Source organism: Pelodiscus sinensis, chromosome 3 (assembly GCF_049634645.1).
Source record: "Pelodiscus sinensis isolate JC-2024 chromosome 3, ASM4963464v1, whole genome shotgun sequence".
NCBI lineage: Eukaryota > Metazoa > Chordata > Testudines > Trionychidae > Pelodiscus > Pelodiscus sinensis.
Window position 1 is genome coordinate 131,197,846 of NC_134713.1, and position 24,934 is coordinate 131,222,779.

The 24,934-nt window shown below is 39.3% G+C and overlaps 1 long non-coding RNA gene across 1 annotated transcript in view; it reads right to left on the bottom strand.

Annotated features, from left to right (window-relative positions):
- Window positions 1-628: 628 nt before the first annotated feature.
- Window positions 629-24,934, bottom strand: part of LOC142827650 (uncharacterized) — a 159,638-nt gene continuing 135,332 nt past the window's right edge. The window contains exon 4 of the long non-coding RNA XR_012902354.1: window positions 629-1,094. This is a non-coding gene — a long non-coding RNA (uncharacterized LOC142827650). The remainder of the gene's footprint in view (window positions 1,095-24,934) is intronic.

The window sequence follows — 24,934 nt, forward strand, 5'->3', positions numbered from 1 at the left end:
TCTCATCTTCCTTGACCATGTCTTCCATTCCATGCTCCACCTTTCACATTCTTTTCCTTCAGATATCCCCAACCCCAGCCTCCGTGTGTTCTCCTTGGATAGCTGAAAGAAAGGATTGCGGGGGGAAAGGTAACACTAAGACTTTAGCTGCATTTGTAAGGTAGGTGTCTTTCTGCTTTCACCATCTTCACTGTAAGGCAAGAGAGACAGCTGGGCTATTTGCACTGACTGTCATTTGGATATAAATAATTTAGCTTTTTGTACATAACTTAGAATCTTCCTTAGGGGATTTTTTTAAAAGATCAAAAATTCATCTAATGATTCTCATAATCTGAAACTCAAATATTACCCTGCCAGTACGATGAAGTGCGGAGATTACTTATCAGTCAAGATTTTGGCTCTTCATGCTAACAACCCCACCCGCCCAGCTACTGGCATGGGAGAGTACCTAGGTTAAATCTGCACTCCAACTATTCTAAGATGCTGCACAGCTCTTTGGATCTGAGCATATGTTGGAGCAGCCTGAGATCTACTTTTGCCAAGGTCTGGACCAGGTCCCAGAAGCTCTGAGCAGAAAAAATGTCATATAATACTCCCTCTTCAAAGTCATTAAGTTGGCAAGTACAGTTTCAAATTTGGACTTTATTAATTTTCATCTTGCATCTTCAAACAACATGTAGGCACTAGAAGCAAAAACATTCATTAATGGCAAAGACTATTGGGGTCAAATTCTGCCTTCCATAATGGACCCAGGAGACAATAACTGTATAAATAGGATGTAACAATAGGCAAAACTTGGCCTATATTTTTAAATGAATTTACAGCAAGCGGTCTCAGGCATTCAAACGCTGATACACTTTTCCAGTCACGAGTAATGGGTGTGTCTACTTCATTCTTGTTTCTTTGTACTGAGTTTCTCCCACTGGTTCAGCTTAGTGCAACAGAGAGTATGCTGACAAGATCTGAGCATTCTGGTATACTCCTGCTGTGATGAGAGCAGTTAAAATAGTTTCAGAAGAGTGAAAGTCATCCTAGGAAAAACATTGTTAGAGATAAGCCTTTTTTCAATCAAGTATCTTCATTGGAGCTGAAACCTAGAAGAGCAAGAAGGATCTGTGTCAGTGCAGTAAAGAATCTCAGGGGCAGAGGGAGATTTTAAATATATGTATAAATTATGACCCATAATACAGGACCTGTGCCCTATTCTCATATAATGTGAAGTGCAAAAAGGGAGGAGAGAATTTTAAAAAATAGCCTTGTATGGGTGATGTTATGTAAACAAAAAAGATAAATAACCTATAACCAGCCCAAAAAAGAAATAAAATGGTTCAGGGATTGTTATTTGTATGATCAAATGGGAAAGTATTTGTTTTAGGGTTCTCACTCTACAATGCCAGGCAAAAACAAAATTGTCACTGTGCTTTTGTGCACTGAGATGGGATAACAGTGTTTCTCAACCTTTTTTTTTAAATAAAGTACCCCTTTTATTTAAAAGAAAAATTGAGTGCCCCTGGTACCTAAAGTTTTTTCACTTTCACACAATTTTTTTTCTACCATTACAACATATTTGTTTAAACAACTTAATCGTAGCCGGGGGCCAAGAAATTTTTGGGTATAAAAAGTACAAAAATAATAAAGCGCTGTAAAACTTAAAACAAATTCAGTTTTCTCCAAATCTTAGTTGAGTTGACATACCCCTCCCCGCCCGACTTCTGTCAAGTACCCCTAAGAGTACTCATTATCACTGGTTGAGAAACACTGAGATAACACATTTTAAAAAACAAATAGCAGCTTGGAGAGCTATTTTTTCATTTTTAAAAAATAACTAACACACTCTCACACTATTATAAATTGGTCATTATTAGCATTAGTTTGCTGTAACTTATTTTACAAAATTAAAACTATTTTACCGAAAAGGTTTTTAAAGAGCTTGCTCACCAAGTAGGATTTCTAAACAAGATCTTATGTCTGTGATATAAAAGGTAAATATTTTAAAATCTGTAAGAGAATTTAGTCTAGAAACATATGCCACCAAACTATCCAGCAGCATAGTCTACCTAATTTTATAGTATAGAATAGATTGAAAAACAGAATATCCCAAACCAACCTTCTGAAGTTGCTCCAAAGCTACTAACTCACCAGTATTTATCTGCAGGCTTAGTCATGAAATTAGAGTATCTGGAGCTTTAACACAAACTGTTTTCTAATAAAAATAAAGCTTATAAGGATAAGTCATTCATCTTTATTTGTGCATTCCCATGTACAATATATCAGCCTGACTTCAAACACTTTGCACCTAAAGAGTCAAGCCACCAGAGTCCAAAGAAGTGCTGGCGAAAATGTCACTTTTCATTTACTAGAATATTTCCATTTAGGAAAAATGAGCAAGTAATAACTTTCATCACAAAAGCTGTATCAGTTTTTGTCCAGCAGTAGAAATATTTCTTGCTTTACAACAAGAGTGAGATTACTGATGTGTCTTAGTACTACTCAAATAGATAAAATTATTGATATGACAGCATCTAAAGGAAGATGAAATGTGATTTAGTGTACCTGCTTTAACTTTATCATCATCAGTACATTTTTAGGAACTTGATCCAAAAAAAACCTTAAGAACACACACAACTGAGACTATGGATTTACTTGGCCTTAAACACATGCTTAATTATGCAATGGATTAGACTCTAGGTATGGTCTACACTTCACATTAGATAACCCTTGCTATGTTGCTCAGGGCTATGAAAATGTTGCTTCCTTGAGCAACACAGATCAGCCTAACCCCAGTGTAAACATTGTAAATCTCAGCTTGACAAAGCGCTGGCTGGGTTGATTTAGTTGGGATTGGTCCTGCCTTGGGCAGGGGGATGGATTTGATGACCTCCTGAGGTCTCTTACAGTTCTATGATTCTATGTTTCTATGGCAAGGTCAATGGAAGAATTCTTCCACCAATTTCCACCTTCATTTCTTCAATCCTTCCATGTCTTCACTCAGGCTATGTCTACACTGCAAGGTTTTTGCACAAAAATGGCTGTTTTTTGCGTAAAAACCTGCAGATCATTCACACCTCAAATGCGCTTTACGCAAATAAATCAGCAGTAAAATGGCAGAACAGAGGGCTTTTGCCAGTGTAGGTAAACCTACTTCTATGAGGCATAACTCCTTTTTGTGCTACAGCTATTGTGCAAAAAAGGCAGGTGAAACCCAGAGGGGTTTCTTGCACAACAAACCCCTATGGGAAAAAGCACAGGTGATCTGATGGCCATTCTGTGAATGGCCATCAGAGCTTCTTGTGCAAGAGTGTCCATGCAGTGTGGACGCTCTCTTGCGCAAAAGCACATCACATTTGCAATGAGCTTTGAGGTGTGGACGTGCTCTTGCGCAAGAAGTTTTTGCACAAAAACTCTTGCGCAAAAGGCTTCTTCTTGTGCAAGAAGCCTGCAGTGTAGACGTAGTCTCAGAGTTTAGCCACGAGACTGTCTTTTCTCCACCATTAAACTCCATAGGTGAAATCCTGGGCCCACTGAAATAAATAGTAAATTCCCATTGCCAATAGTAGGAACAGAAATGTCACCCTCTGTCTTCTGTTAGTGCTTAGATACTGTGGTGATTGGTAGTAGGGACACACCATGGTCAGGCTGATAGATATCTCCCAAAATATTGTGAGAGACTTTCATTGACAGCTGTTTTCTTATAGCCTTCTTCATGTTTTTACTTAATATTAAATTACACAGATCCTCTTCCCTGGAGATTTTGACATGTTTCAGCTTTTCTACGTAGAAATCCCAAAACAGTGTAACATAATGGAGATAATAAAGGATTAGAAACAAGGAGTATTATTCCACGGAAAAGGAACGCAACATTCAAAACTGGCTTTAAGCCAGTTTGTGAGCTTCAGGAGTGCAAATCAAATAAAAAACTAATCCTGTTTTGACCGTGAGATTTTTTTTTTCCATCAACAATCTGGAAACACATTCCTTCCCCAGAGCAACATTGTAAGGGTTCTCCAGCAAAAGTAATCTGCTCTGAATAAAGTGTAGTATGTAGCTGCAATGTCCCAGAAGCTGGGATTGAACTGTTTTGAGTGACAATTCAGGCACTGGCTTCCATTTGATCCAGGGGGAAAGCAGGACTGCCAATCCCAGAAGTCCAATAATCATGAGTTATGCCTAAAAATCATAAGACTGGCTTAAAATTATGAGGTTTTTCTTTGTTAGTTTTTTTAATACAGTTTGGGTTCCTTTTATTTGTCTTTTGGTTTCTGAGTTTTTAAAGTTCACATAAGTGAGGTTCTTGAGCTTTTCCATGCCATGATGAGGGCTGGAAATTTACTTTAATTTTAAATGAAAGTTAAGACTCTTGAATAGTAATCCAAGAGCTGGGATGTTAGGGAAAAACACTGACTATCTCAGAAATCAGAATAAAAAAAATCACATGCATTGGCAATAATGAGGAAATAATTTGCCCAAGAACATGCAGTTACTCCCATTAGCTCACCTGTGTTGTCTGCTGTAATAAGTGATCAGAATTAAGACTCCAAAGATACTCTGCCCCTGCCAACCCATTTTCCACCCATCTGTGTGAGCACAGGAGTCACATCCTTAGAAACAAAAAGGTTACGTCTAGACTCCATGATTTTCCGGAAATGCTTTTAACGGAAAAGTTTTCCGTTAAAAGCATTTTTGGAAAAGAGCATCTAGATTGGCATGGACGCTTTTCCGCAAAAGCACTTTTTGCGGAAAAGCATCCATGGCCAATCTAGATGCGCTTTTGTTCAAAAAAGCCCCGATCGCCATTTTCGCGATCAGGGCTTTTTTGCGCTAAACAAATCTCAGCTGTCTACACTGGCCCCTTTGCGCAAAAGTTTTGCACAAAAGGGACTTTTTCCCCGAACGGGAGCAGCATAGTATTTCTGCAGAAAGCACTGATTTCTTACAGTAGGAAGTCAGTGCTTTTGCAGAAATTCAAGCGGCCAGTGTAGACAGCTGGTAAGTTTTTCCGGAAAAGCGGCTGATTTTCCGGAAAAACTGGCCAGTCTAGACACAGCCAAGGAGTTATCCCATAGGCCAGATAAAAGTTGCCAGTCAGGGACAAAAAAAGTGTATGCTAGTCTCTTTTTTCCCCCTACCCTAAAATTAGATTATAGCCCATGTCAGTGTTGGCGTTTGCAGTATTTAATTTAGTACGTGAAATTTTTAAGCATATGCCTATGTGCTTTGCTGGATCAGAACTGGAATACACATCTTGTATTGACTTGAATTTCTGAGGGTAAAGTCTTTTAAGTGCCTGTAAACAGCCATGAACATCTGTAATGAAATTACATATTTAATGCCTAATGTTTGCTTTTAATGGCATGGGCCAGTGCTGGGGTGGAGGGAAGCAGCCCTGTCCCATGGATAGCTTGGGGAGGTATTGGTCCTCATCAAGGCTTAATCACCTTTTTTTTCTTCCCCCAGTCTCTCTGGTGCAACACAGGAGAGATATGCAAGCTGCAACCTCTTTTACCATGAAGAAGGCAATCTGTTTTCCCTACTGGGTCAGCCACAATCTGTGTGTTGTCTGGCCACACACCAGGGATGCTTCCAATCAATGGCAGAACTTCCAAAACTGGGTGCACTGCCTCATTAAGGGTCTGGGGCCAGCCAGCCCTGTTCTATTACCAGACCCACCTGTAAAGAGGGCAAGTAACTATAAAAACAAGCAGGTGGCCAAGTTGAGGGAGTGCCTGTAGGAAAGAGATGGGCTCCTACAGTATGCTTTGGCAATTGAAGGGATGAGATTTTCCCTTGTCTCAGTGCTAAAAAGAGGACAGAGTCCCTGGGCGCCATAGCTGATGGTGGACAGAAAAACTGTTTGGCTACGTGTAGACTGCAAGCCTTTTTCAAAAGAGGCTTTTTCGAAAGATACATTTGAAAAAACCTCTTTCGAAAAAGAGTATCTAGACTACAACCAGTACAACCAGAAAAGCAAGCTGCTTTTTCGAAAGAGAGCACCCAGGCAGTCTGGATGCTCTCATTCGAAAAAGCACAGTTTGCATTACATAGAGCCTTTTTTCAAAAGAGCACTTTCGAAAAAAGGTGTTCTTCCTCGTAAAATGAGGTTTTCCGTGGTCGAAAAAACTGCAGTATTCATTTGATTTACTTTCGAAAGAATGCGGCAGCAGTCTAGACGCAGGGGAAGTTTTTTCAAAAAAGGCTACTTTTTTTGAAAAAACCCTGTAGTCTAGACACACCCTTTATGTTTTGCCTAAGTTTTATGTTTAAAGAATAAAACTATTCCTTGATAGAAGGGTCTCTAGAAGACTGTGGGTGCGGTGTTCATTTTTCCTGGCTGGGGAGAAGGGATCACAGACTGCACCAGCAGTGTAGTTCACACAGAATATGTCTATGATGAAGCTCAAGTGGACTTACCTCAACTATCTTTAATCTAGCTTGGTCTGTCATGCTAGCAGTGAAGCCTGAGGAGTATGCAGTTCCATACAAGTTGTAAAAGCCCACCCAAAAACCTTGGCAATTACTTGTTTGGAGCTAGCAAATTCTATAATGTATGTCTCATGTCTTTTCTGCTTTGCTAGCTGAACTTAAAAGATTAAAGTTAATTTAGATGTGTCTATGCAAACGGCACTCACACCTCACAACTGCGGTTTAGACATACCCAGAGAGTAGTACATAACCCACAGGAAATGAATAGTTAGTGCTTTCTGTTTTTGACCAAGCAAGAAGTACTTTATTCCCTTCTGCTACCAAAGGACTGCAAATGATTAGATAATCAAACATCAATTGCAGCTGAGTTAGCCAAGTGAACTTCAGTTCTGAGTTTTCCTTTTCAGTCCAGACTTTGCTAAAATCATATTGTTTTGATCTGGTTGAAAAAAACAACATAGTTTCATGTAATAAAACTACTGCCAAACCAAGCTCCATCTGGCAAATAAGAAATTTATTTTAAGTTTATACAGTGTCATCCATCACACAACACTTTGTGAAGTGTGGGCCATGTTTTATCTAGATCTATAGCTAGCTTCTTACACCATAGTAAAAGAGTGCCTGCCAGCTAACATAATGGCTCCCAAATAAGTGCACATATGGTACAAAAGCAAGGCAGGATGCTGCTGGCTCAAATCTGCTTGATAAACAACATTATGCCCAGATTATTTGGGGTTATATGCACACACGGTCGCTATGGCTTGCAAATATGGGATATGCAAATTAGCACAAAGAAAATTGCATCAGAAGACTGCTCCTGATTCCTATCATAGAGGCTACGTCTACATTCGCCCCTTTTCCGGAAGGGGCATGTTAATTTCACAAGTCGTAATAGGGAAATCCGCGGGGGATTTAAATATCCCCCGCGGCATTTAAATAAAAATGTCCGCCGCTTTTTTCCGGCTTTTAGAAAAGCCGGAAAAGAGCGTCTACACTGGCCCCGATCCTCCGGAAAAAAAAGCCCTTTTCCGGAGGATCTTATTCCTACTTCAAAGAATAAGATCCTCCGGAAAAGGGCTTTTTTTCCGGAGGATCGGGGCCAGTGTAGACGCTCTTTTCCGGCTTTTCTAAAAGCCGGAAAAAAGCGGCGGACATTTTTATTTAAATGCCGCGGGGGATATTTAAATCCCCCACGGATTTCCCTATTACGACTTGTGAAATTAACATGCCCCTTCCGGAAAAGGGGCCAATGTAGACGTAGCCAAGAGAGATAGCAGTAGCTTAGCCATGATTGTTGGTGCAGCTTCAGTTGGGAAGAAAAGTCTTCCTTATACTCCTTCTGCCATGTATGTGTTTTCTAGATAGGGTTGCCAGGTGTCTGGTATTGACCTGGACAGTCTGGTATTTTCACCTCCTGTCCAGTAAAAAAAATTCAGAAAATACCAGACACCTAAAATGTCCAGTATTTTCTGATTTTTTTTCCTGGGCAGGGGGTGAAAATACCTGGCAACCCTACAACATACTCAGCAACCGGGCCCAGCCCCTGGCCTTCCCTGTCTCCCTCTCCCCCCCAGGCCTCTGCCCCCAGACCTCCTGCTTACCTGGTTTTGCAGGGAAGCTGTATTCTGGCCTGATCAAGAAAAAATGGCCACTGGCAAAAAAGCCTAAAGACCAAGGGGAAGCAATGCCTTCCCTAGGTCTTAGTGCTCAACCGCTCCCCTGTTCCTATCCCTATTCTGACTCTGCAGGCACTCTGAAAGGGGCCATGCTGTTTTAATGCTGGTTGTTTTTGTTTGTTTGTTCGTTCAACAACTTTGGTCTCCCCCCCTCTTTTTTTTCCCCTCAACAGAATTTTTTCCCAGTCTCTGTGCAACTAGCTAGGAATCTTAAGCTGCAGTTGAAGCCACTCTGTAAATAGCTGCTTTATTAAAAAGCTAATTTTATGTAATAAGAATGATGTTCTCTCATGTTATTATCCAGCACATAGTACAGGAAAAATCCACCACCAGTTTGGTTTCTACTCAGCTAAGTAATGGAATGAATATTGTGGACAAAGTACATTTCACTTGAGTAAATCCTCCTTAAATTTACAGCATTTACTGGAAATTCTAATTTTCATGAAGAAGTCTCTTCCTGGTCTAATTTTAGAGAGTCTGAAAAAGTATTAATTAAAAGCTAAGAATAGAAACTTGGAAAACTTTCATTTTTAAAAAATTAGGTCTACTGTATCAGGTGATTAACTGCATTACCAGTTTTGTCTCATCTACTTTATTATAAAGAAATAAATATCACAACTTTCTTTGGAGGCAGAGCAGAATAAATATCTACATAATGAAATCCTAGTTAATAAACTTCTGTCAAAGCAAGTTATTGTTCACCAGGCATGCCTAGAAGTCCTTGTGGATGTTCTTGATAAGCTATAATAGCCTCCTCTGAAAAACACTATGATACAAAGATTTTTTTTATAATACAGAGATGACATCAGATGGAAGTTGGAGGTATACATCAAGTAGTTCACTGATGCATAAGCTTCATTTAAAGATCAGTCAGACCTTTTCATTCTGAAAATATTTGTGATTATGTTGGTCCTTGTGAACAGGTAGAACATAACTGATGCAGCAAAAAGATAGAAAAAAAAGTATTCATTACGTTGTCTACATTTTCCTTCTTTTACCTCAGGACTGTCTTAGAGCCTGTTTCTTTTCCATAAAATATTTAATTCTCTTTTTATTATTCAAATGTTGCTATTGATATGTTCACTGTGTAAAAAACAAGTGAAATTAACAATAGAAGTCACTAAAGCTACAGCAATCATGCTCTTCTCCAATCTTGCACAGTCAGAACCTCTTAACTAGCTTCAACAGGAATTCTGTATCCCTGGTATACTCCCGATTCTAATGAAAACCAGTATATAATACAATCATTGATCCTCAAACAAGTTAAAAAGTTCTTCTGACTATTTCTTTGAGAAGTTTAGCACCACCATGCTTTATAGAAAGCCTTTAAACTGGAGGCAGGGAGGCTGTATGCACCCTTCCCTCTAGTGCTTGAAATTAAACCCAGGATTTCTAAGTCTAACCCTTCCTCTGCTATCAGTAAATATGTAAAACGCACAGGAAAAGTATCCTATCTCCCTATAGTGCTGGCCTGTAGAGGATGACAATCTACTATTGTTATCAGTTACTCCATCGCTGCATCTATACTGGCTAGTTTTTCCGCAAAAGCAAGTGCTTTTGCGGAAAAACTTGCCAGCTATCTACACTGGCCGCTTGAATTTCCGCAAGAACACTGACGATCTCATGTAAGATTGTCAGTGTCCTTGCCGAAATGCTATGCTGCTCCCATTCGGGCAAAAGCTCTCTTGCAGAAATGCTTTTGCGCAAGAGGGCCAGTGTAGACAATGTGGTATTGTTTTGTGCAAAAAAGCCCCGATCACGAAAATGGCGATCAGGACTTTCTTGTGCAAAACCGCGTCTAGATTGGCAAGGACGCTTTTCCGCAAAAAGAGCTTTTGCGGAAAAGCGTCCATGCCAATCTAGACACTCTTTTCCGCAAATGCTTTTAACGGAAAAAAATTTCCGTTAAAAGCATTTGCGGAAAATCATGCCACTCTAGACGTAGCCCATTAGTTCAAGTGGCAGAGATCTGAAGAAATCCAGCTCTGCTAATGAACCATGGAGGTTTCAATGTGAAGCTACTTTGTTTCTTCTGTTTTGTTTGTTTTGTTTTAAACCTAGAAAATCACATGGGAGGGCATTGCTAAGTCAAGTGCTCAAAAATAAGGAAATGCCAGAATTAAGGATTCTATGCAACCTCTGTTCTCACTCCTACCCCCACACACTATTGTACATACACATGATGATACAATCTTTATTTAGATGATCACGTGCTATTTTTCCCCATAGGACCCTTTCTTTATTTATTGCACAGAATGGACTATGCAGCAAAGAAGCTGGTGTACTTCTGCTTAATGTTTTGCAGAAGTGAGTAAGTGTCATGAATGAGTCAGTGGATTGCAAGGAGACAAAAGTTCCATAAAACACAGGACTACGCAGCACTTTAAAGACTAACAAGATGGTTTATTAGGTGATGAGCTTTCGTGGGCCAGACCCACTTCCTCAGATCAAAGCGTGGAAGAAAATTGACCAATTTCTTCCACAATTTGATGTGAGGAAGTGAGTCTGGCCCACTAAAACTCATCACCTAATAAACCATCTTGTTAGTCTTTAAAGTGCTGCATAGTCCTGTCTTTTGTTTCAGCAAGACCAGACTAACACGCCTACATCTCTATTAAAAGTTCCATAGTGAAGGTGGTTGAATGCTGCCCTAGTGAATTGCATTCTATTCCCGAATCAGCCACCACGTTCCTGTGACGCTGGCAAGTCACTGCAACCAAAAATGTTTTACAAGTGGTCACTAGTTGTGTGTTCCTCAAACTCTGGGTACCTGACTTGAGACCATTGATCTGATGTGAGGAAGTGCTGATCACTTGCAACTCTAACTGAAGCCAGGGGAACCATGTTTTAAACATATTCAGTGCTAGATGTTAAGTACTTTGACAAATTAGGCCATAGGTATCTGAAATTGGGTACTCAAGATTAGTTGACGCTATTGACCTCAATTTTTCCTGTGCCACAGTTCCCCATTTGAGAAACGGGGTTAATACCACGCACTCTCCTCTCAGGGATGTTGTGAGAATAAATTCATTAATATTTGTAAAGTATTCCTTCCCAGATCCTCAAAAGTGCCTAAAGACCTTTTGAGGATTTGGTCTGCAGAAGCCGAAGTGATGAGTGCCATAGAAAAGCACATGAGAAAATATTCTGTCTTCAGAGCAGGGTTTGATAGTGTACAATAAATAAGACCTAGGACTACAAAAACATCACATTGCTCAGTGAGCATTAGTTCTCCTGTACATTGAATGAGGCAGGGGTCTCATTAAAAGAGTAATATGTGATCATGTAATTAAAGACTCTACCATAATGAAAGTCCACGACAAGGCCAAATTAAGATTGCACAGACGACCTGAATGTCAGTGTTTCTTAACTTTTGAGTTCTTAACCGTGCTACTTTAATAATGTTTTTAACATAGTTTTGTATGTGTATATAATTATTTATATAGCACACAAAACTATACTAGATGCTTCATAGTCATTTTATACAACAGGCCTACACTACAAGGAATATATAATTTTTGCAGGTGTGCACACACTTGAAGAACAGAGAAAGAGTGTCATGTACACGAATATAGTATCATTTATGCTCAAACAACACGGGTTTACTGGACTTACTTCTGTTGGTGAGTGGTGTAATTTTGAGCCACACAGAGCTCTTCTTCAGGTTTGGGAAAGGAATATTTCTACTTAGTATTTGGGAGATTAGATTTGCATTTCTAAATAACAGCACAAAAGTAACACTTTTTTGTGCAACTTAGGGTACGTCTAGACTACAGGGTTTTGTCGACAGAAGTTTTAGCTTCTGTCGACAAAGAGCATCTAGACTACATTCAGTTCTGTCGACAAAGCAAGCTGCTTTGTCGACAAAACCCTGTAGTCTAGACACAACCCTACATGCAATAACACCTTCTGTCGACAGAACTCTGTCGACAGAAGGCGTTATGCCTCGTAAAATGAGGTTTACCAGTGTCAACAAAACTGCTGAGTTCTGTCGATGTTATGTCGACAGAACTCAGTGGTAGTGTAGACGCAGGTATAGTTTTGTCGACAAAAGTCCACTTTTGTCGACAAAACTCTGTAGTCTAGACACATCCTCAATTCCAGCTATTGTTAGCCTTCCCTCATTTGTGTTGGCATGGACTTCCTCACATTCATAGATCATATTTAGTTTTTAAGTATCTGGAATGTGCTACTCATCACTATTATCTAAAAGAATAATTTATATTAAATAAACATTATCATCCTGTATACCAAGGCCTTATCACCTCTAGTGTTGTAAGAAAGAACTATTCATTGGCACACATCTCTCCTACTTCACAAAAAACGAAACCTTGCTTGTAAGGCTTCCTAAATAAGTGCGTTTTACCCTTATCCTCGAAGACTGCCACAGGAGCTAGATCACTGCAGCCACTGAGAGTGTGTCTACACTGCACCCTTATTTCGAAATATGCTTATTTGAAGTTAATTTCAAAATAAAGCGCTATTCTGACAAGTCCTTTAACCCTCGTGGAATAAGGTTTACAGGGACACCAGACTAGTGAGCCCATTATTTCAAAATAACATGTGCATTTAAAGATACAGAATAGTTATTTCGGGATACTTCCAGTGTCCCAAAATAGTGCCGCTATCTAGACGTAGCCTGAGAAGGACAATTAAGTCAGGACATACCTATTCTTTTTGCTTTACGTCCAGTGAGACAAATCCAAAGTTAATGACCTGGATTCAGATTATAAAGCCAACCTTGACCACTAATTTGATGTTCTCTATAACACAGGCCATGATGTGCATGGGGATTCATATTAACTTGTTGAAATAGCACACATTATTCTGGCATCTGGGGTGAACAAGGAGGTCTGCTGAGCACAGGAGAGTGAGGATAAAGAACAATGGTCTGCATAGTGTTAACAGAGCGCCAGCTAACCCAGAGGCAGCATTTGTAGGAGCTACAGCAGCAACTGGTGGGCAGTTTTCAGGCTTAGTACTCCCCAAACATTTCTTTTTTCCTCAAAGAAAAGGCTGCTAAAATAAAACCTTCAAGGACATAAAGAATACAAAAAAAACAAAAACAGGAAAATAAAAGGCACGACAGATTGAACTAGGGAAAGAACTGATAAGAGAATGTGGCCATAAAAGGCAAAGATTGAGAAATATCATTGCCTCAGAAACTGCTGCTTATCCAGCAAATTCAATGATGATGAATGGTCTTTACATATTTCTGATATGCCAGGAGATAATTAACCAGCTGTCTAATCAAAGCAGCACAATCCAACTACCAAGGAAGAACTCATAGTGCATTTACTGGACCCCAAATCAGCCCCAGAATAAATCATTTGACAGAAGTGAATATAGAACAAGAATACATTTGACTCAATGTATCAAAATCATGGATAATGTGGCTTACTAATTCTTCTCCTGTCACAGGACTCATGTGATAGCACCTTTTTCCATTTATAGTTCTTTTCTGTGTAGTTTGACTAAAAGAGTTCATTAGCACATTCAGTGTTTTCAGGTTGTTCCTGGAGCACACTCATGAACATTGTCCTGAAAAAGCTGGGTGACAGGTGATCACTTGGGAGATGTCACAATTAAGTAGTCCAAATGTCCCACTTTCTTCCTCTCTAGCATTGCCATTGGCTCTCAGACTGGAGTATGGAGCCCCTACTCAATACTCCTATAGTACACAGTTATTCAATACTAGTGTTTATGTCTGAAGCACAGAATTATAAAAGCTATAGATGGAAACACTTATTCAGTCTTCAGTGTCTCTCTGCCATTCTAGGATAGTTTGCTTCAATACATTCTCTATTGCTTTCAAGCCAAAAAGAAATTTAAATGTGAGCATGTCTAGAGCACCACACAGGTCTCTTTTAAGCCAGAATTGAAAAAGGACTTTCATATTTGTAGTATCCATGGGCAAATTTTGATTTTTAGCTAGACAGTGACAATGTGATCAGAATGTACCCCTATATCTTTACTGACCATCGGTGATGCTATGGCATTAATTCATAAATCTATTCTCCCAAGAGACTTAGTGGAAGTTCAGTTGCTCATATCCTTTTTATTACTTATATGCTGCCATATGTGTAGAGCCCAACAAATCTGCAGATAACTGCTTCATATCTGCAGGTATCTGCATCCACAGATATCTGTGGCTACAGATGCAGATGTGGACCCACATAGGGCTCTACATGTATGGCACTGTGCAAAAGGTTAAAAAATGCCAAATAAATAACTAAACTGATCAAACCACTGAAAGTTGTACAACAGACAATTATCCTGTGCTACTCGGGGGATGAACAATATGGCCTATTGGATGTTTTCATCTGCCACATCTATTATGTGTAAATCTGTTACATTCTGTATATTTAATAACTCTTAGGTAAGAGCTGCATCCCAGAGAGTTGGCAGTGGTAACTGTTTTCAAATTTACTTTTATGAGCAATTGTGATAGTAGATTAAAATGTGAACCTTCACATCATTGTTGCAACCATTATTGTATGTTTGCAACAAATCTTACACAAAGAGGGCCAAGTGAGGTGTCTATAAGAAGCTTATGATTCATTGGCTATGCTTGTGCTAGTTGTGTGCATGTAACATTTTTTTGTATTTAAAGTTATAAGTTTTGTATTTCACATGTTTGCTTCTGGGAGACATTAACAGGAGGGTTGGCCAGCCTATTGTGAATAGATTACTAGTCAAGTGAATAGACGTACTTGACTAACAATGGGCCTTGGGTGATGGCAATGCACATCAGATGAACTTTTCTGTGAATGTTCAGACTAGCATGGAAGCAATGGCACCCACCTGCAAAGAACTGAGTCATGCATGGACAGTAAATTGCCAACATGAAAAATTCATTTTGGGATATATTTTTACACAGGAGAACAATGGGAGTCCCTCCATATGGCTGAGGATATAAAAGGGCCCTGGAGGTTCCTCCATTTTGTCTTCAACCCAGCTTTTCACCTCTGGTGGATTATGAACTGAAGCTTGAAAAAAGGACTAATGACCCATTCTAAGGATGGATGCATTCCAGAGACTTCATTTAAACCAGCAGATCATTCCACCTCTGTTACCACAAGCCTGCACCAATAACTTTGCAGTTGGTGTCTGTAATTTGATTCTTTTAACCATTTTAACTCTCACCCTTTCTTTCTACAAATAAATGCTTAGATTTAAAAGGACTGGCCAACAGCATGCTTTTTGAGTAAGATCTGAATTATAAATTGATCTGAGAATGTGGCTGGTCCTTTGGGAATCAGAAGCAGCTTTTCATTTGGTGAGATTAGTTTTCATAACTTCTGCTCTGTATAAGGAGTGGTGCTGGTGTTGGCACAGGAGAACTTGAGTGTCTAGGGAATTGCTTGTATGGTTTCATATTAGCCAGTGTGGTGATAGATGTCCTCATTGTGACTGGTTTAGTTTGTCTTACAGTGGAGGACCCCCAGTCTTGGGCTGTAAGCAGCCCTGTCTGAGCAATTCACCCTGAATTAACCCTCTCAGCGGTGCCTCAGAATCCCCCTGTATTATAGCAATGTACTCTCAGCAGCTCATATTAGCCAAACCCAACAAAAGAGTTTTATGAGTTTTTTCTTTATAAGATTTTACATCTGGTTTCAAATGTTTTTTTGTCTAATAACGTGGACATGAAAGGATACTATTTTGCACAGCAAGCTGCTCCATACCAGGTCAGTGCACTCTGTAAAATGGCATATCTCAGGGAGCATGACTTCATCGTACTAACAGGGAGGATGGTGGACTTAGGCAGGAGGGGAGAGGGTACGTTGGTCCAGATGTTCTGCATACAACTATAGAAACATCAGTGGCTACCCTGTTAAGACCAAGTTTCACGAGGGGTCCAATGGTAGTTTTCTGTAGTGCCAGAACTTGGAGGATGTTTTGGGGCCTCCTTACCTGGCATAAAAGAGCCAGAGTGGGGTGAAATTCCATATTTCACCACTCTAAATTTTTCTTTGTAGAAGACAGCAGCATCTTTCAACACATAGTTTTCATATCCATCAGCTTCATTCTGAGAATCAAATGGACAAAACTTTCTCTAGGAATTTTTTATTTACTCTTCTAAACCCACAACGCTTTAATATTTATGAATAAATTAAGTTAATCCACTTTGAACAATTTTTCCATGAAATAAGGTTTTTAAATACTGGGTTATTAATAATGAAACTGTAATAAATCTGTCAGCCTATCCTTTCCCCTCCTTCATCCCACAAGTTATTACATACTCAAGGACTGAGACAAGAAAAACATGAAATGATTTTACCCACAAAAGCTTATGCCCAAATAAATCTTAGTCATTTTTTAAATATCTTAAGCAGCTAAAAATTGTAGAAGTATCAAATACACCTATAATTATTAGCATGACTATATTACTAATAATCAGTACTTACAGCCCATTTCATGGAAACATCTCTAAGCACTTTTTGAGAAGACTTATCATGCCTGCTCTCCATATTAAGCTGGATGCACAGAAAGCTCAGGAATCTGCTAAAAGACACATGGGTGAGTGACAGTATTCTCAGTTCTACAGATTGTTCTTTCCTTGATTGGTTTACCACCTCAGCCACTATATTGTCCTTCTCTTCAAAATGCATACCTCTTCATTGGACATTATACAAAATTTAAATTAAGAAAAGGACCAAATTAATCTCTGTCATAATTTGGCAAGATTCCAGATATTTCAATCAAATCCATAACATATTTGCAATTTCATTGCAGCTGTACCAGTTTTGAATTTGACAGCTGGTTTACAATTTCAAGGCTCAACACAGCTGTGTCTCATGTTCTTGTTCTCAATTTTGTACCCTTTGCTTAGTCCACTCCTGTTCTCTTCTCTCACTCCTGGTTTTGTTAAAGACACCTATGACTAGAATAACCTCCCTCTTCTTATTTACCAACCAACCTCCTTCAAGCCTTTCCTTCCCCCTCCACTCATGACTGATTTTCCATTACTAATCTCTGCTTTCATGCTACTTGCTCTCTCTCACACACTAGACTATATCACTTAAAACATCATTCATAATACAATACCAAAGAAGCAATCAGGAATGATTCAGTAAAATCACTCTAAAAACAAGTGTTTGAGTGTAAATATCTGAGAGAGTGTATGATTATTTTTTGTATGGAATACTGAGTAATTGATATGCAGCCAAACCCCCAAAAGAATAAGATTATAGTACTCAATACTATTCTCTATTCAGCTTCCCCACCAGTTCAGTCCCTTGCAGAAAATGATATTTTTCTAACTTAATATGAGCAACTTCTGGACTTCAAGGTGTACTGTAATGGCAAGTTCTTAGAGCAGAAACATTTCAGGTGAGCTGATTATCCCTAGAAAAGTTATCAATATTTGCTAACAGACAGACAACATCATTAAATTCTTATTCTAACTATGGGGGCAGAAGGGAAGGGAAATGTATTACAAATATCACTTTTGGCTAATGATAACTTTTAATGTTGACTAATTTGTTTAGAAAAACTGGGCCCAAAATAAACATTTTAAAATTAAAAATATTTTCAAGAGCATCCCAGTCATTAAAAATATGAAGGTACCAGCTTTTATGCATTAGGGATAAAGTTGTATTCATTTGTTGAGATCAGCTTCAATTGTCTTCAGACATGCCCAATAATTCTAGGGCACTTTGCCCAATTCAATACATGTGGTTGATATCACATTGTTTTTGACAAGGGGAAGGATAAAGGTAAAGTTATATTATCCTATTTCACCACCACTCTGTATAGATACTGAAACTGTGGTGGTTATTACTAATAGACCATTAGCCACCATGTCCAACCAACACTCAAGAGATTAATTTATAGGAGATTTTATTTAGTATAAAAGTGCTAAGTATTATCAAGCAGGCAATTAATATTTTAGGTTTGGTTATTTATAAGCTTCGGAAATCCAGCCCAGTTAGTCTGCCAAAATATCAGAAGAGCACTTGAGTATGTTGAATAATAAACACCAGCTAATGGATTGGTCCTGAAGTATATGCCTGGGCAAAATTCCCCATCAAGCAATTTTTTTTAAAAATGAACAAGGGCTGGGGGAAGGGATCCTAAATGAAGGCTTACTGCATCATGTCTGGTATGTCCATTCTGAAACCTTCAAAATCTGTTTTTAGCCCACATCTTGAGTGCCTTATTCCTTCATAGTGCTACATAGTCCTGTATTTTGCTTCAGCTACACCAGATTAACACGGCTACATTTCTATTATTATTCCTTCAGACAGCACAGCTATCTTCTAACATGAGAAAGGTGAGCAGGAGTTGGGGCTTTTTTAATTAGGTGGGAAGATACCCATTTGAGAACTAAATTAAGATGATCAATTATTACATCATTACTAGTTCTCCACATATTCGGGTTCTTTTAAAAAAAACAGCTCCTGGAGTCTTTTGAAAATTTTCACTTTAATTTCACACAGATTTAATTTAAAACAAAGTAAGTTTCCAGCCTTCATGATTGAGGAGGAAAAGACCTAAGATATGACCTATGAGTACCCAGAGGTTCAAGACCCAAAATGTAAATGGAAAGAAACCCTAATGGATTATTTGTTTAGTCTCATTTCCATTTCTGGACATCTGACTCAAGACCTTTGCATGTGTGAGGTTGGCAGCACTATTATTTCCATGCGATTATTATCCTTACCCAGCAAGACAGACAAGTATTGTAAGTTTCTTGTTTCTGTCTCAGTCAAGCCATTGATAGTGATGAGCCTCAGGGCTCCATAGAGTCTAGCTTGGGAGCAAGACTCTCAATATCAGAACTATTCATTATCAAGCCTCAGAACTCAACTGGATGATCATGACTATAATAGATAACTACAGCTCCTGTGGTCTGGTGCAGTGTGATGAAAACCTGAGTAATTTGCTACAAAGCCAGTCTAAAGAGCCCAAACATTTGCCCATCTGCTACTTGATATTAATAGAAAGATTGTTTATCACAAAGAAGAATCATAGAGGATCAGCAAACACCACAAACAGTCTGTTTGTGAAAGAGTAGAAGGAGCCAAGAAAATTACTATGTATGTTACCCTGGGAAATAAAAATATAACTACTACATAAAAGACATTGGAAGGTGCAGATGCCTCAGGCAGCAGCAAGCTATCAGTATCTGGAAATGTAACTCATGCTTTTATCAAATCAGATTTTTTTTTAAGATCAGAGAAATGAAGAGCAGCACTAAGATGGAATCATGGGTTTGTGGGAAATGTGTTTCTTCACAAAAAGCACATCAAGAGACTCAGCTATATATGGCCAGAATAAGCCCGAAAAGAGGTGTGGTAGTTACTTACAGAACATATTCAGCAGTCTCCTTTGAAGACATCATCATGGGCAGGAATCTGAGTGTCATTCTGAGAGCTGAGTCAGAGCACAAGGAGAAGGGTTATAAAAATAGGAGCTACTAGAGTTCTTTGACAGTTGCTTTCTGAAAGACAGGACTCTGTACTTCAGAGCATTAAACTGAGGTGCTAGAAAGGGAACATTATCCCGCATTCTCTGTGGGGATAGCACACAGGTGCCATTTGAAAATGTTGTGGGCTTTCTGTTACACTGCAAAGAGATGTTTAAATCATTATTGTGTGTACATATAGCTATAGGCCATGCATGGGAAATTAGACATGTACTGATGGTGAATAACCTGGATGATATCTACAGTACCCACTGATACCTGTTAATATACGACAAAACCACTGAAAGAAGTATTAAACTTCAGTACATTTTGGCTTTTAGAAAGCCAGTATAATTCAGAGGCACTCAACAGGCTGATCCATATTGAACTTTAAAGATAGAATGCCAATATATATTTTGTGAACAAAAGGAATGTAGAATGTGAAGGGGGAGAGGTAATGGAATACTGTGCTTTATTATACCATACCAGTGAACTTTACTGGCAGCCTAAACCCTTTTAAACAAGCATGTTGTCATTATGCCAAGCTGATCAATATTTTTAGAGTCAAAGAAATAGCTTGAATCAGTTCAGTAATGTGCATTTCTAAAGAATGTCATTTAATATCAACACAAATACTGCTCTTTGATAAAGACTTCAAGGTGATTCACCAGTTTTCATCTCTGTTTTATTGCCATTGACTTTAGTGTGGATGTAAAAGGGTTGAATATGGCTCAATAATTTTGCTTGAACCACAGACACAGAAGCAGAAGTGAATCTGTTTCAAAGTAGTCCTAATATATTATTTCTCAAAGTTATATGGGTACTGATTGATGTACAAGTCTACTGACCAGCAATTAATGATGCCTAAAAGTTAATGAATGGATTTTGAATTCTTCCCCCTATATTTTAAGTATATACAGGAATCAGTTTAATGAGAGTCAGTGAAATCTGGCCTACTGTTTTCTTCATTTGCCATAATGGGGAAAATGTCTTGAACTGACTTTCTATGCCTATCTGAAGTGATCTCCAACAGCTTTGCGAATAAGAAACAAGAATAGTTTACAAAGACAGATATTTCACTAATCTTCTATTTCAAGTTATATTTCTGGGAAAGATACCATTTAGAAACCATTTATTTATTTATTTTTCAGCAAACAAATCACATTATAGTTTTTGGTATAAAGTTTGTTAATCCACCACATACAATAACCAGGGGGGATAGACTCTGGGGGAAGGGATGGTAGCAATTTAAACTAGCTCTAGTTCCAATCCTGACTATGTTATGTGATCCTGCCAAAAATGATCCACCGTGAAATAGAAGTCATTTAAAATAGCATCATTAGTCTTCAGAGTTGGCATGCACTGAGATGAATGAAGTACATTAGTAGCTGCAGATACAGTGTGTAGTTTTCTATCTGTAGGCTGAGTAAAAGAATGGAACTTTGTGAAGAAAGGCCTCTGAGTATTAACTGACCACAATAGGTGGAAAGTTGTGGACTTTGTTCTTGATAGGAAAGTATGAATTTTGCATAAGTTGTTGGACTACAAGAAAAGAGCAAGTACAGTATATCAATTTGTCCTGACTCAATTGAAACACTATCAATAACATGGCCTTGCAATACATACAGTTATGCTTTTTGATCAGGTGCCTTAAAAGATGCTTTTATCTAATAAGCCATTAATATACTTTAAGGTTAAAACTCAAAGGACTCTATAAAGGTTGGGACTCACCACCAGAGTTCCTCCCATGGCCAGGCATAGCATAGCAGCTCTTTCCCTGCCTTGCACCACCTCTTGACAGCCTCTCTGGTCCTCCAGTTGTCCACTTCTTTCTGTGACTCACTTCTCTGTGTAGGTCACATTTTAAGTCCACCCCTTCCAGATTAACAAAATCTCTAACAAACCACTGTCCAAGACCTCATATAAGTCTTGGACTCTGGGTCCTGTGGTCCTCACCTCACTTTCTCAAGGTTCTTTGTCATTGTTGCCTCCTTCTCTGGCCTCATGCCACCATATCAGTAGCTGGTAGTGGAACCCAAGACCTCCCACTACACCAGCTCCAGCCCAAGAAAATCTATCACCAGCAGCAAAGCTCAGGCCAGCTCCTTACAGCTGATTTGCTTGTCTTCTCCTTACCATGTCCTCTCTCAGGCCCTCTCTCCCACAACCTTTCTAGGTTCAACTTTCTCTTGGGCCTCTCCCCTGAAATCCCCAACAAAATCCCAAATTAAAAGTGTAAACATAAGCCCAACTCCTGCACTCCCTGGGCTTGACTCTTCATCACCTTTTAGTTTCCTCTTACTCTAGATTACATTTAAACGCCTTCCAGTCTCCCCCTTTGGAAATCCACTCCTAGTTGCTCTTTCCTCTCTCTCCTGGCCTCCTGTCAGACTTCTCTACTTGGGACAGGATCCCAAAACCAACCCTCTTCCCAGGCCCGCAACCTCCTTCTGCTCTGAACTTCCTTTATAGATTGTCCTCTTCCAGGTCCTTCATTAAGCCAGCCCACTTCTCAGATGTAGCCCAGTAACTGGCCTCTCAGGCCCACATCGATCCATTCAGAGCCCGTATGGGATATTCTTACCATCATAGACCCAGTCCTTCAACTCTTACACGAAAAGGATTGCAATCTCCAAGAGTTCTAAAATCATCAATCAGGGCTCCAATGATCATGGCATTTTTAAACAATATATTATGGTTCTTTTCATTTACCTCCTGGGTTTTGAGTCTTTACAGTTGAGGTGGGTCATATTTAAAACTTTTCTCTGCAATCATAGGCCAGAAATGTACAGTATTTTTAATTAAAGCTTAGTTTCCCATGTATTCACATGACTCTAGAAGCTGCAGCTATAAGAAAATATATTCCAAATATTCTGAGACACTATAAAATCAAAGCATTTATGGCAGCACATACCTGAATAGTCATTAGATTAAGCAATGAGCTTTTTCAGCTTCTTCATCCTGTTCTTCTGGTGCTTGGCATCTGGGATTGGCTGGTCTTGGAATGATGATTCCTCAGTTGTTTTTGAGGTTTTGGCTTAGTCCCTCATTTTCTAAATCAGGATCTAATCCTAGGTCTCCTGAGAAGAATTTACCAAATTACCCAAAGAGAACTAAGAACTAATTTCCTCCCCACTTTAATTGCACAGACAGTTGAAATATTGACATTTTTAGTTTATTTTTCTTTGCGTGCTTTGGAAGCAATAGGAGGAGGATAATTAAGGCTGTTTTATTACAGTATTAGGGAAAGCTGCATAAATCTTCTTGGCATTTTGCCTATACTCAAGAGTAGTGTCAGTGCAAAATCTGATACAGTCTCTCTTGGGGAGTATCTCCTCCCTTTTAAGAGGTGTCTCAGATGGATTTAAAAAGCTTTTTCTTTCTCTAACTACTTTGATCACGATAGCCGTTCATGTACAAAAGATGCATGGAGGAAAGCAGAGAAAACTGCAGAGAAGCTATCAGTTCCCCTTAATAAGAGCTAAAAGATTCCATACAAGAACTTAAAGTGCAGTTCTTCTCAGAAAGATAATTCTGAAAATGTCTCTTTGGAGTTCCATATTTATTCTATCAATTATTTCCGAATAAACATTTTTCAGTTGAAAAACTAAGAAAGAGAAGGGTATTTGTGTTTAAGTGATCCTCTGAGAGGGGATACATGCTCTGCATGCCCCGTCAGAAAGAAAAGGGGAGAGCTGGCCATGTAACACAACGTCCATGCAACACAGATGAGATTGAGATGTGTCTTTATAATGTGACCATGGAGTTTGCAAATGAGCATTCTCCCTACCTTCAGCCTTCTTGAAAGAGTGAACCTCTCAGTGAGCGCTGACTCTTCCTCCAGTGAGGCACATCCCTCAGCTAACTCCGCCTTGACGTTGACAAACCCAAGATCAAATGAGCTGTAGCTGTTTATAAAAGTGGAGGAGAAAAGCAGGATGCTGGAAAGGCAAAGCAACTCCTCTTTTGCCTATACCTGCTTGGATGAGCATTATCTTGAGAATAATTCTAGATGTTGTTGGGGGCAGAAGCGTCAATGAATGAGACAAATGTAAGTAGTAGAAAGGGAAACTAACAAAGCAGGGAATATGGAAAGGAATCTCATGCTCTTTTTTAAGAAAAAATAAATTCACTGTATGGCAGCTTTTGTTCAGTGTTATGGATATGCCCATTACCAGTGCTTTTTTTATGATGGTACTGCACCTCCAGATATAGTACCGGCACCTCCAGTCAGAGCTTAACAACTTATCCCCTGGAGTACTGGCACTTTTTTTTTTTAAACAAAAAAAGAACTGCCCGTTACTAAATACAGCATCTGAAATTGCTGAAAATCTCCTCTCCTTATGAAAACGTTATTTGTCTGGAGGTACATAGCCCACACATACCAATTATGAATCTTCTAGGGCTTTTCTGATCTAGAGGCTGCATATTATCAGCTGCATACATTCATTATAGGCTTAATGCTCTTGTTGATGCTAGAGGAAGAGTATTTCTATGCATATGGCCAAAGGAAGTAATTATTTTGGAAGCTACAGACCAGGACTTAAAATGTATGTCCTGCAGGAATGCAGTCAGGGTTATTTTTATTCATTTGTTTTGCGTTCTGCTTTAAGGGTTTCCCCCTCCCCATTCTCAGGAAAATCAGTGTAATTCCCTCTGCTGGACAGAAATTGTAAGCAGGACATGAGAAATGTTAAGGTTCTGTATTCATAGGCCTCTACTCAACCCTAGCATAGCTAAGCTGAGACACTACAATTTACAAATTTTAATATATACTGCAGGAATAGGTACTTGATGATAAGACATGATATGGAGAGAATAGTTGGATATCTCTAATAGGTCATTTCACATTAATCTAGCAGCTACTTTAACAATTTGATCCTAAAGGCAAAGCATTACAAATGCAATCTCAAGAAAATGAAAAAAGCAGGAGCAGACTTAAGTTATAACTTATGTATTGAGCACATTGATGATAGGCAGCCCAAAGTCTCAACACCCTTGATGGCATCTCAGGAAATCTTCATGTAAAAGAGTCACCTCCAATTGCTTAGGAACTGAATAAGCAGGGGCTTGTTCATGGATAGTGACTCTTTTGCCTTGATAATTGGTTTAAATGTGGCCCATGCCCAGGCAGGCCAACAACCACAGTAGCCCCAGAGCAAGGTGTGACGGGGGTGCCAGTTCTGCACTCCCAGAAAGGACAGGGCCTCAGACAAAAGGGGCAGGGCCCCTCAGTGCTGTCCAAGTTGCAGCACTGGGCCTGCCCCCCAGCTCTCAGAACCACGCAGAGCAGCACTCTGGCAGCAATTCAAAGGGGCCTGGAGCTTCAGCTGCTGCTACTGTGGCAGTGGTGGTAGCCAGAGCCCTGGGCCCCTTTGAATTGTTTGGCCCTAGGGCAACTGCCCCCTTTGCCCTCCCCCTCTCCTGT